This window comes from Dermacentor silvarum, chromosome 6, assembly GCF_013339745.2.
Source record: "Dermacentor silvarum isolate Dsil-2018 chromosome 6, BIME_Dsil_1.4, whole genome shotgun sequence".
Lineage (NCBI taxonomy): Eukaryota > Metazoa > Arthropoda > Arachnida > Ixodida > Ixodidae > Dermacentor > Dermacentor silvarum.
The window spans coordinates 157,576,950-157,589,715 of NC_051159.1; positions in this window are offsets into that span (position 1 = coordinate 157,576,950).

Genomic DNA, 12,766 nt, shown 5'->3' on the forward strand with positions numbered 1-12,766 from the left:
CATTCTCTTGCCAAGCACTCAGAGGGCAAATAAGTTGGATAAAAGCGGGATCTTCCGTACCGTACACTCGCAGGTCGCTCTCATTCAAGTGTCGCGCTTCATTCGTGGGGCTTTCTATTTCCGAATGCTTCCACTTTTCATCCGCAAAAAATTTATGTGTTGTCTTATGCTTGACTTTTCAGTACAGCCAGGTATAGGTAAAAGTGCTAACTGCATGCGTGTAGAACCTTTAGGCATTAACATTAGGCTTCCAGCAATCGGCGTGCTCCAGTGCAAACGTGATTCAATAATCAAGTGCTCAATGCAGTAAAGTTGCTTAGACCAAGCTTCCGAAAGCATACGTGTTCTTCTTCAGATATTTTCAGGCAAGTTTACCCTTGTGATCCTAGAGATATTTATTCTTTCAACTGGCCACTAATCCCTTGAACGTACTGAATGTCAAAGCTATATATAAAAGCAGCAACGTATAGTCACTGCAATAATTGGCTCCATTGTGAACTGTGTTCTATATGATAAAAAATGGGTAAAGTCAGCAGGATGTATCTTTCTTTCGAGTACGCTGAAAAATTGGAGTAATACGAGAAGGGAAATTCACGGTGAACGTGTTTGCACTCCTCATATGTCTGTGCAGACAAACGGAAGGAGCGTACGTCCTTCCACAAAGCACAAGTCAGCGTTATAAATTTTAAAGAATTGAAGAAGAAGGAAAGAAACTAGAATCAATGTTGCAGACTTAACAAAATAGCGTTATACCGAAACGTGGCTTCGGCATGCTGCGAGCAGCTTCTATTGATGAGAAAAATGAGAGTGAGAGGAAGGGTAAAGGGACAGTGCAGGGTAAGCACTTTTTGAAACTACAATTCACGCAGCAAATCCAAGTCAAAACAACGAGAAAATGTAGAACGCGAAGCGTGTCCCCTATTCGCCAACCCCGAGGCAGCAAGCACTGCCGACAGCTCGGGCAATTTTTTAAAACTCTATTCTTGAAATTCTTCCCCAGCTCTCGCCACAGCGAGAACAAATTTAAAACATCGAAGGAAAAGAAGATGCATATCTGGAAGAAATACGTTAGGCTGAGCTCCAAACGTGTGCGCGCTGGTTAAAGAGTGCTATGTTCAACAATGATATGCTCGACATATTTTTTTTTTTTTTGTGCGTGTGTGTGCTACTTAGTGGTCCGGGACCTCGACGCAAAATAAAAAAAAATTAAGAAATATATACTGGCAAGTTTGAAAACGCACTGAATAATTTCGTATAATGGCCTTTCTACAGCCAGTTTCGGTTTTGTTTCCGAGGAGGCTACTGCGTCGTGACGTCATGACTCAAAAGGTTGTCACGTGGGGGAGCACCTTGCAACGTTTGGGCACTCGCTCCGGCTTGGACAGTGGTCTTCTACCCTAACTACATCTGGCCTACATCTGGCAAGTGGCACAATAGCGTAACAGAATCGCTCAGTCGCCTCGACTGAGCGATCTGCAGCGAGTGTCAAAATGCAGAAATGTGTTGCTCCCATGTGACCACCAGCTGAGTCATGTGGCATGGCCCATTAACCTCCCACAGTGCTGCCAAGTCTAGAGAAATGTCCGTAGTTATTGGGATTTTAAGCTTGTTTATAGGCAGAAAGAGAATCTTGCACAAATCAAGGAAAATTTTGCACTAAGAGATAGGGGAAACAAGACATCATAGACGTGAGAAACCATTGCTGCGATGCCGCAATGACTGATACACGGAAATGCTGATGCGACCTGTGTTTTCACTTCAATTATCGCAAAATGCTTTCGCATTAGCGTGTTATGTATGATTTATGGTGGTACTGCAGGGCAGAGAACGCACCTCCCCAAGTAAACGACAGGGAGTGAATTCCCATGGGCGTGTAACCGAAGCACTGCTACTGCGCTGTTGCCATCCCTACCTCTAGCTGTGCTGTCGATTTCTGGGCGCTTTGATTTATATATTTATCCATTTAGTTGAATACAACATAATCTTGGAAAGAACCTATGCACGTGACTTGAGAAACGATGAGGAAACTCGTGTGTTACGGGAATAACTTGTGAAAACTTACGAACAGCTCTAATAGGCTTCCCTACGCGCCGAACAAGCACAGTTACGAACAAGCACTGAGAACAAGCACAGAGCACGAACAAGCACAAGCAAGTGTATTCCCGCCCAGAAACTTCACAAGCGCGGAAATTGCAGTCAGACGCTATTTCAAGTAGGTTCCCGAGTCTCCTTCAAAAGCCTCCCCGGGCATTTGATACAGCTCTCTTCGCTTATCGCGCTTAATGCGCACCCTAATGGTAAATCGCACAGTAAAAAAGCGCCAGCGGACGTCGCCAGTAGCGCAGCCACAATCTCGGAGCACGTAGAAAGTGCACACTTCTGCACGAGTGTGTGGCGCTGCCAGGCCACGCGTTTTGCCCCATAGCAACGCTCCATTTGTCTTGTGGAGCGGAACTCCATTTGTCTTGTGCTGCCGGTTTAGACAAAAGGGCTGGTTACACTTAAGTTGGCGCAGCAGCTGCAGATTCTTCTGCGGTAAACTCTGCCGCTTTTCTAACGTGCTGCACCTTCACTGGCAATAAGAACGAGCAAGAGACGACCGGTTAGCGCACCTCACGCGCTGTGGTCTGTCCTTAGTTCTCAGGCATTTGTAGCGCTGTTTTTTTTTTGCAAATTTACTTCATAAACCCACAAATGTTTCAGGATGTACGTGAAGTTCGATGCTAAACCCGGTGCAGCGACAGCTACCTTCAATTCCATGACTCGAAGTCTATCATTTATTTGCACAGCGTCTCAATCTGAGAATGCAATAAATCCTATGTTAGAACGGTCTCGCTGTAATCCTTGGATGAATTGCACTGAATAACACCTTGTGTTTGCGTAGCCTCTTCACGACACACAGTCCTTCGATCGTCGTCTCTTGCTTCACTGACAGAATCACCGGAGTCACGCAAGCGCAATGAAAACATCACGTCTACACGGAGTATGCGTGTGGCGCCTTCTACGGGTGACTGTTTTTCTTAGTTTATATATGCGCGTCTCGCGTCAACCCGAGGGCTCGCTGGAAGGAAGTGCGAGGTCCCAGTATATATATGGAAAGAAGTGTCTATGCATCTAGCTCAATGGGGACCCACAAGCGCAATGTAAGCAATGCTGTGCTTGTCTCCACATGTGTGGCGCCGTGATTGAATTCGGTGAGAGATCTGTGACGTTGAGTGCCTTCCAGGAGTGGTTGGTTCATATAGGGAGGAGGTGTATTATTCGCCTAGAGGCACGTGCGTGCAATTTGTATACGTATACTCGTACTGTGCGGCCTACTTCACATGTCTGTGACGTGTACGTCACAGCTTTTTGTACGTACGTACTTGCGGTCAGCTTTTCTCGTACGACATTATATTCTTCTGCTGTTGCTTTATTGGAAGGGGGGAAATGATCAGAAGCGTTATTTTCTTTTTTTTTACTGAAGATGAATAGGCAGAATACTCTTGGCAGAAATGCTTCTCGCAAGAAGCACGTCAGCCGCATTGCTACTGCGCTGTTGCCAGCCCTACCTCTAGCTGTGCTGTCGATTTCTGGAAACTTTGATTTATATGTTTATCCCCTCTATTATTATGATTGTTTATTTGTAGTCATCCCTATAATTCTTGGTGCATTCATGAAAGACCCGATTGGATATCGGTAGAGTGGCGAGCAAGCAAAGCGACTGCCACCTCGAAGTGTCTAATTTTTTTTTTACACCACTTACGCCTCTAGTTCCTCCTTGAAGTAGAACTTGCCAAGCCTTCGCCTTGTAGATGTACGTTTTGAAATGGCAACGTATGGTTACTTAGCGCGCTTGTATGGCAGATAACACGAGATGACGTCTAGCAAAACGCTGGCATGAACACGCCTGCAGCTTGTAGCTGGACAACCCTCTCAACTAACAGGGCTACGTATCGTACTCGTATTTCGCAAATACACCACGCTCCATATTCTACAGCAGGCTACGCCAGAGTTCAGTGATACTCTATTCATTCGCAATTGGCTCTTACTGTTTTTACCTTTATATTTGTTTTGTTTTCGTACCTTTCTTAACTGTTGGAGTTTATTTTTGATAATTGGGATACCGGCCCTTTGGTGACCTCCTTTTCACTTGTCATCATTTCAGAGCGCCGCTCTTAGGCACCCATTCCTGCGGCGCGCGTCGGCTTAACCCAGAGAACGAGCACAGCGAAGGGTAGAGCGAATGTGGAACACAGCGGGGGAAGAATGACGGCGATAGCGAAGAGAGCGCGAGGAGGAAAGCGGAGGAGGAGGTTGCAGCGGAACCATAAGAGGGAAACCGGATGAGGAGGGTATGGCTAAAGCGTGAGAAGAAACGCGTAGTGCCACACAAGATGGCCTCTGCGGCGACGATGGCTACGATATGGCGCCAGAGTAGCACGCGTCGTCTGTTCACCGTGACGCCAACGATAAGCCATGTGGCGAGCGCGTCCACCTGATAGCATATGTGGAAACAAAGTGCTGCGTGAGCTGAGGTCTGTCTTTGGCGGCTGCTGTGAATCGCGCCCTTCGCCACCCACGCGTTGCCTCTCGCGATCTCCCGACTTGCGAGGCAGTCGCGCCACACTTCGCTCCGTTTGGAACGTGCCCGCATGAGACAGATTGTCCGCGCCAGCCAATATATCGCGAAATGAAATTACGTATAGAGCTGCGCTCAAATTTTGCATTAAGGAGTATCGTAATCGGCGGTGAATTTTCAAGCGAAACTTGTATTGGCTCACTTGTGTCGGGGTCGGTGTACGCTGAAACCTATCAGCATTGACTCGAGCGTCGTCGTCTTCTTCCACAGCTGGCTGTGTTGCCGCACATGATGCCAGCCTAGAATTTCACTTTTCTTCGGTCGTCATAATGGGGAGGCCGCGTTTACGGGGGTATGAGCCATTCATTGTCCTACGTGACGGACAGATTTAAATTTGAAGCAATTTAATTTCGAAGAATGGCAAGCGGCAGTGGCGGGCGAATGCTGCTAACCACGCCGCCGAGCAAACTCGAGACATCTAACGCAAGCGACAACAGCGACGAGCAGATAATCGTACTACGCAACGAAATGAAGAGAGATAATTTATTTGAAGGAAGGCAGAGAGGTCGGCCTGAGCTAGCATGCTCTAGCCTGCTACTCTGCACAGGGGGAGGGGGGAACGGGGACATAAAGGCTGGGTGAGGGGTGATGATGACATAGAAGAAGGATGTACAACGGCAAAGGCAAGTTCAGCATCCTCATGGCTATCAACAAAGTCCAAAAAGGTCTTTCAAACGTATCATCTACCTTCTATAGAGCATGGACGGAGTCACGAATACAATTGAAAGTTCACAAAAACTCGCCGCGAAGAAGCTTGTGTATGGGCTTCTCCCGCGTGAGCACCACAGGTGCCAAGCTAGGTAATTAAATTATGTAAAGAGCAGCGATCAGCTGCTCCAGTACGGCGAGGACATGCACGGCGCTTTTAGCGGCTGGAGTCTGGAGACCACAGAGAATCACGCGCATTGATTCTAGCAGGCATTTCAGCATTTTTTCAACGCTTTCTTGGTCATTGTTTTCAGCTCCTTGCTTGCCCATAGGGTTATCGGCTTTACTAGCCCTAGAATCCACTTCTTGACGTAGAGGAACACTACGGCATGGTATCGTGGGCGTAGATCTACTGGGTAGCGAAGGCCACTCCGTGTCTGTGCCACCCAGGGACGACGAATGTGCGCCCTGTGCTCCCGGAGATCCTGAATTTGCTGTAGGCGCGGTTACCGTCCTCGATGCCGGCAAAGGCAGAGGTTGTCGAGGCCCCTGCGGCCCACAATCCAGTTCTCCTGAAGTCATTGGATGGCGCTTCTTATGCGAGCGTTGTTTGTCTCGGCGAACAGATTGAGCAGCCTGTCTATGGGAAGACTTGTTTTTTGCCATTTTCCGGAGAATACGAACTTCCTGCTGCATCTTCGGGCAATCCTTCGACGTTGCTTCGTGAGAGCCAGGACAGTTGGGACATTTCAATGAAGGTGCATCACAGTCGGTGGTATTATGTTGCCTACCGCAACGCTGGCAGGTCACTTCATTTCTGCACACAGCGCTTACGTGACCAATCTTGAGACATTTCCGACACTGCAGAGGCCTCGGGACGAATGGTCGGACGTGGTGTATCACGTACCTCACTTTGACAGTCATTGGCAAAGTTGACGAAGCAAATACCAGTTTGATGCACCGGGAGTTCCCCAAGCAGTCAATCTCAAGAATCTGCACCGATGAACTCAGTAAATTCCTGAGGTCAACATTCTTCATGTCAAGGTCGACATCAGAAATTACACCAGTCGTTGACTCCTTCCCGTAAGTAAAAAAGGAACGGACGGGAATTCCGCTTAATGTTGGAATAGTCTTTAACTTCTCTATTATAGTTGAACTCTTGGCATCTACCGTCAGGATGTTTTTTCGAGAGTTGATCCGGATTTCGTTGACTTGACCAGGGGCCACACTTTCAAAATATTCATATAAAAACTGCCTACTTAAGGAGTTCAGGTTGTGTGACACCGTAAGCGGCAGATAAGAGACCATGAAAGACTGCTGCTCCCTCTCGTTAGATGAAGTCTGCTCACTTGACATCTGGCGCATCCTCTTCTTCATACGACGGCCCATGACTACGGTGTATTCGTTGTCGGAGTCCATCGCTTCGGGCGTTGAGCTCTCCCGGGAATGGAGCTGGTCCGAGCTGCCAAAGTCACGTTGCCTGAACATGAGCGATGAAGTAGACTGCTGACCTTGTTCAGGTGGTCGTGCGAGCGTCTTCCTGCTCATTTTTGATGAGAATACGTTGACGAAACTGGCAGAACCATAAAAGACTGCATAATAGTTAGAGGCCCAGAGCACCGGTGAGCCCTGAGCACTTCTTTCTCTTCCTCTCCCGCAACGAAATGAAAAGTTTCACGAAAGGGCAGGAAAAGTAGTAGGCCAGGTATACACACGACAAGCTTCGCTTACGCCCATTTGCTCGACAGGGGAAGGGCTGGCGATTTTTTATTAAACAACAACACTGCAGTGCCCCCACGGATTCGCAAAGCTAAGCAACCAGGCAGACTCACCATCCCCACGGTTATGTGTCAGTGAATAAAGCCATTTAGGGGTTCGCATAGGGACCTCGATTATGCTGAAAAATATACGCACATCTCCTAGCCTTGCTCCACAATCTAGAATGAGTTGTAGCTAATACGTACATCTGTTGCGAGTGCAACGCTTATAATTTCGAAACTGCGATTTGTACTGCGTTTCAAACGGCATCTAAACACAGTAGGGAGCGTTGCTAATGCCGAGCGCTGACACATCCGTGAAAGGTACAAGTAAACCCGGAGATAATCCTTACCACAAAGATATCGCTTGGTTGCATCTCGAGCAAATTCTTTTTCTCTCTCGGCTAATAATAATAACAATAATATATTCGTCGGTCCTTCCACTCAGTGAAGATGGTTAACCAGCGAAGCTGAAACGTGCGCCCCCAGTGTTTATCCCTGGATTAATCCCGAGGGTTCATTCAAGTATATCTCAATTATGAGGTTACACACACGTTCGGCCGCGACGATAGAGAGAGAGAGAGAGAGAGAGAAAATCAACTTTAATGAAAACGATGGCTCAGTGGCCTAATGGCGGGGTTCACAAGGAAGGAAACACAAAAAAACTATACATTCATAACCGGCCGGTCAAGCCGGCCTCACCCACAAACTCCCATAAAGAGTTGATAGTTCGTCGGGCATCGGCATGAGGGGGTGGCGTGGTTCATGCCTCCAGTGGGGCATTGCCGCGTCCCTTGTGTTTCTCTTTACTGTCGCAAGACCTGGACAGTCCCACAATAGATGCCTGACTGTCGGTCGAGCACCGATGTGTGACGGAGAGCACGACATCACTGATGGTATGCCCTGCAGTCCGCCCTTGTCGCTTGCATTCGATGTCTCGAGTTTTCTCGGCGGCGTGGTTAGCAGCATTCGCCCACCACTGCCGCTTGCGGTTCTTCGAAAATAAATTGCTTCGAAATTAAATCTGTCCGTTAGGCAACACAATGAAGGACTCATACCCCCTTAAGCAATGACTCATACCCCCGTAAGCGTGGCCTCCCCATTACGACGACAGAAATAAAATTCTACGCTGGAATGATGAGCGGCAACGCAGCCAGCTATAGAAGAAGACGACGACGACGACGAACGTGGAAGCAGTGGGACGAGCACGTGCCGAACACGAGCACGAGCGCAACCCGAGGGGTGCCAACGATCCAACTGCGGAAGAAGACGATGCTGATGATGAAAGTTTTCTGTACACAGGCGATTTCGCCTAGACATATAAAGTTTCGCTTGAATAATAATAATAAAAATAATAATTATAATAGCAACGCATTGTCATAACGTAATTAATTTGTTTGCCATTGTTATAACCCTGATACTCATATCCATTTGAAGCCATATCAGTAAAGCGCTGTCAGAGACCCGAAATGCTCCTTTCTTGCTTTCGCCACAAGCATGGAGTTTCTGTCAACAAAAATTATCTCTATCTCTTCTTTACGCCAACTTCAAGTTTTGCACCTAACTTCAGGGCTTCATTGATGAAGATACTTAACAGATTGGCATACACGCCTCAACCAAAAATCTGACATCGCATTGATATTGCGGAAAATTTCCGATTTCGTATTAGATGTACATAGAGGAATATATTCTAGAAATACTTGCGTATTTATTATTTGAGCTTGCAGCTGCAGACGGTAAGCTCTAATCCACGACGTGCTTGCGTTCATCATGAGCATCAATCGGCACTAGCAGCTTGTTATTTCCACAGCGGTGCGGTTTCTTGCGCAACTCGCTTGTCTTGCTAACACGGAACCAACGACCTGGAGAGCCGCCTCATTAACAGCGATGAACGAAAACAACGCGCAATTTGCAGACGCCGTATACTTGCTTACGTTGGCAAGGCACTGAGAGCATTGTTATTTATTTCTTTTTTTCTTGTTTTTGTAGGCTTAGTTTTGCTACTAATTCATTTATACTTTAGTAAGCCTGTCAGCATTTTCGTGTACGCGCACTATTGGTAACACAGCGCATTTTTTTTCTAGCTCCGGTTATCAGCCCCGAAAGTCTGATCTTCCGCTAAGACATAATTTTGCAGAACTTTCGGAAACCGCGTGATCAGTTCTGTTTGAGCATCATCCTATGGCCCCGCATCGGCATAAACAAACGCCTTATTAGGGTTACACAGTGAAGAGTGAACAAAATATGGCACCCTGGCATTTTTCTAATTCGTAATGTTCACTATCATGGTCTTTTGTGTTGGCATGCCTGCAAACGAGTGAGTTTGCCAGAAAACGTAAGACTAAGCAATTCATTATTGAGCTCTTTCAAGGGGAGGAAAGGAAGGAAGGAAGGACAGGAAAGGACGTCAACAGGACGCACATCAGGTTAGCTACCCTACACAAAAATAAGGGGTGAAAGAATGACGAGAAAAATAGGAAAGGGAGGAATGCACAAGCAGCGCGAGCATATGGCTCTGTCTATGACTCCCGCAATCGCTCACTGAGGCTAGTCGATTTAAGGAACTGTAGCAATCCCCGCATTTCTTTGTAAGCCTTTGACACATGGTGTAATGATCCCACAATACTTATATCTGAAAATGTCCCGGGATCCAACTTGTTTAACCCAGTCAGAAGGACGTCGAGTTCGACGTCATAACGGTGGCAAGAACGCAAGACATGTTCCATAATCTATCTACAATTGCACGTGTCACACTCACCCAATGAGAAATTAGTGGGCTTTCGCAAAATCCACCTTTCAATAAAGGCGGCACAGTAAACTTGCATCACAGCAGGAAAAGTATTAAGAAATAATTTTCTTTTCTTTTTGCCTTTTTTTTGTGCTGCAGCAATGGAGGCTCCAAGACACAGTTCCGTAAAAGCTATTTGCCCTAAAATATCAAAAATATGATGTATATGGTGCCGAGTACTTAAACGCAAGCTAAACTTAAATGACAATTCCTGTAGGATTCCTACACAGCATAAAATATAGAAGATGACATTTGCAGCTTCAACGAAGGATCAATTCTGTGTATAGAGACGCCAGTTCAAGGCACGGAGGGTGTTCAAAGAAGTTTGTGTCTTTGCGTGAGCGAGTTATTTCAGTATTGTCGTAAATTTCGTAGTGCTACCGCTTCCCGATTCGGAGCAGCATTGAGAGATGTAATACCACTTGCGTAAGGAGCCGCCAAGTTTCGCAGTAATGCTTTAGCTCAAAAAGACACGCCAACTCTTCCGCAGCATGCCTGAAGACGATATACATGAGTTACCGAATGTAGACACACAGCGTCTTCTCTACTGTGTTCTACCCACCGCTCTTTCATTTATTCGCTCCTCTATACCCAAGTGTAAGGGAGCCAACTGGAAAAAAAGTCTGGTTAATTTGGGTAACACTTCTGTTTAGGCAAGTTGGCGCAGCATACCGCAAATGAAACTTCGCCAGAAGACAAAGACAGCGAGACACCTACACACCGAAATAGCACCGTTAATTAGTATGGTTAACCTTCCGGCCTTTTCTTTTTTTTCTCCTATTCCTGGTAATTGGAATACTGTGCTTGTTTCTCCAATAACATTTCTGTTGAAACAAAATAGGTGACTTTTGATGTTTCCTATACGGCAGCTTCTATTGTCTAGATTACTTCAATTTCCGCCTCGTATTTGTAAGGTTTGCCTTGTCAAAGCCTGTGTTTAATAGAATCAAAGAAGCAAGATGATGTTTTATTGGAGTTTCGATAATGACATGATCTCTTGTTAGTGAACATGCAGAAGCTGAAACCTTACTAGACATCTTTAATGAAAAAATCGAACTCGTGATTGAGCGAGCTTGTGCCCATTTGTATGCCTGCCGAAGAATTAAAAAAAAAAAAGTTTCATTCACTCCACGTGCACACGAGTGCCACGACAATCTCTGACTACCGCAAAAAATAGCTGTTCTGACGTGTTTTCCACGGATTTCACATAACGCAAAGGAGCAAAACATGATATTGTTCTCTTTTCTTGTTTTTTTTTTACGCACTACGCAAGCACTATAAACAATGCGAAATCAGCAATCCATCCCCTGACGAAATACAAGGCTGCAAGATGGGCACAGATTACTGACATACTGATTAGTCAGTTGGCGGGCTGCGAATATAAACACAACTGCAACGAAATATTACTTTGGCTAAATTTGTTATAAATCAATAGTATATATACCACTGAAGCAATCTTGGCAAATACGTAAAGCTGGTTGTTGAATAGTTTCTTTTTTCTTCCCGTTATCAGCTTTTAAGCAGCACCTAAGCAGACTATGTGTGCACCTGGTGGTGTCACAAAGACGTAAATCCCAGCACGCCGCATCAGACACCTTGCGGGGCACCGAGGGCGCCGGGCGCACCACGGCTTCGTCAGACCTCACTCGCGTCGTCATGCCTGTAGCACCACAGAGGCCAATCAGAGCACGCGGTCTTCTTAACATTTCGGCAGCGAAAGGGCACGTCGCGGCACCCCGGTACCTACGCTCCGCAGCAGGGTGGCCTTCGGTATTGTACGGTTGCGCTCTTGCGGTCACGGAAGTCATGCCAAGGAGACGCGCGTTAGGTCATGCGTCGCTTCCGGCGAGTGGTGATGGCGGTATTTTTTTTTTTCTGTTCCAGTATCAAGAACGGCTATTTTGGCGAGCTTATCGCGACGCTCCCGCTCGTATTTCATACGTCAAATATTCCATGGAGGTTCCTCTATATCTTAATTATCTTCAACTAGACATTTTGCACGGTACAATATTTTGTTGCAGTTATCCTTTAACGCATTTAACTAGTTTAATTAACTCTGAAAACCTATGCAAATATTGCACAACCGGCTATTCCTTCTTGGTCACCAGGTGACATCGCAGCATTGGTGTGCTTATTTGAATTCTTCAACAGCTCTTTTTTGACAGACTCGCCAATGCTGCGACCGTTCCCGGACGAGCGCAAACAAATAGGTGTTGTGTCATATTTGCATAGAATACCGCACAACCTAAAGGTGTGACAGATTTGACTTGTGCTCGGAAAATGATTTCACTCAAAATGCTCACTTTGTTTGTTAAACGACCCTCTGTGCTGCGGCAGCACACGAGCATGTGTATTCATCATTCGACTACCCCCCCCCTCCCCCTCCCCCTCCCTCTTCCTCCGCCCCTCTGCTTTTCAACATTCCAAACCAAGAAAACAAAGAAGATCGAATAACGTTAGGTCCCTCCGTATAGTCGTCCGTCAAATGTTTCCTATGTGCGCTTCTAAAATCCCCATTTTTTATGGTGCCGTTCAAAGTTCACTTAGAAGCGGTAAACGAAGAGCTGACATTGCGAACCTTGCATAGAGCGCAAGGACAGGCCTAAGCCGAAATTTCGGAAACGCCAGTCCGCTTCCATTTCCCACATGCTTTCACTTCACCTAGGAGAAGAAAATTGTGACCCGTGCACCTATTTAGTTTAAACTGATCTCAATCCAATCAAATGGATGCGTCGTTCTTCAATTGATTCATTTGTTGTAATATACTTTTCTGCAATAACTGCTCCACTAAACCGCCTTCTCAGCAGTTCTCGAGACCAATTTCCCCCGGAGGCACTCATGGTTCTGGTCTCCCGCACTCCGTGCAATGGCATTCGCTTAAGAGTTTCGGGGCAGTAACTTTGAGCAGCGCCTGGAAATTTGATGTTCTGCCCAGATAGCGTACCGCTTGAT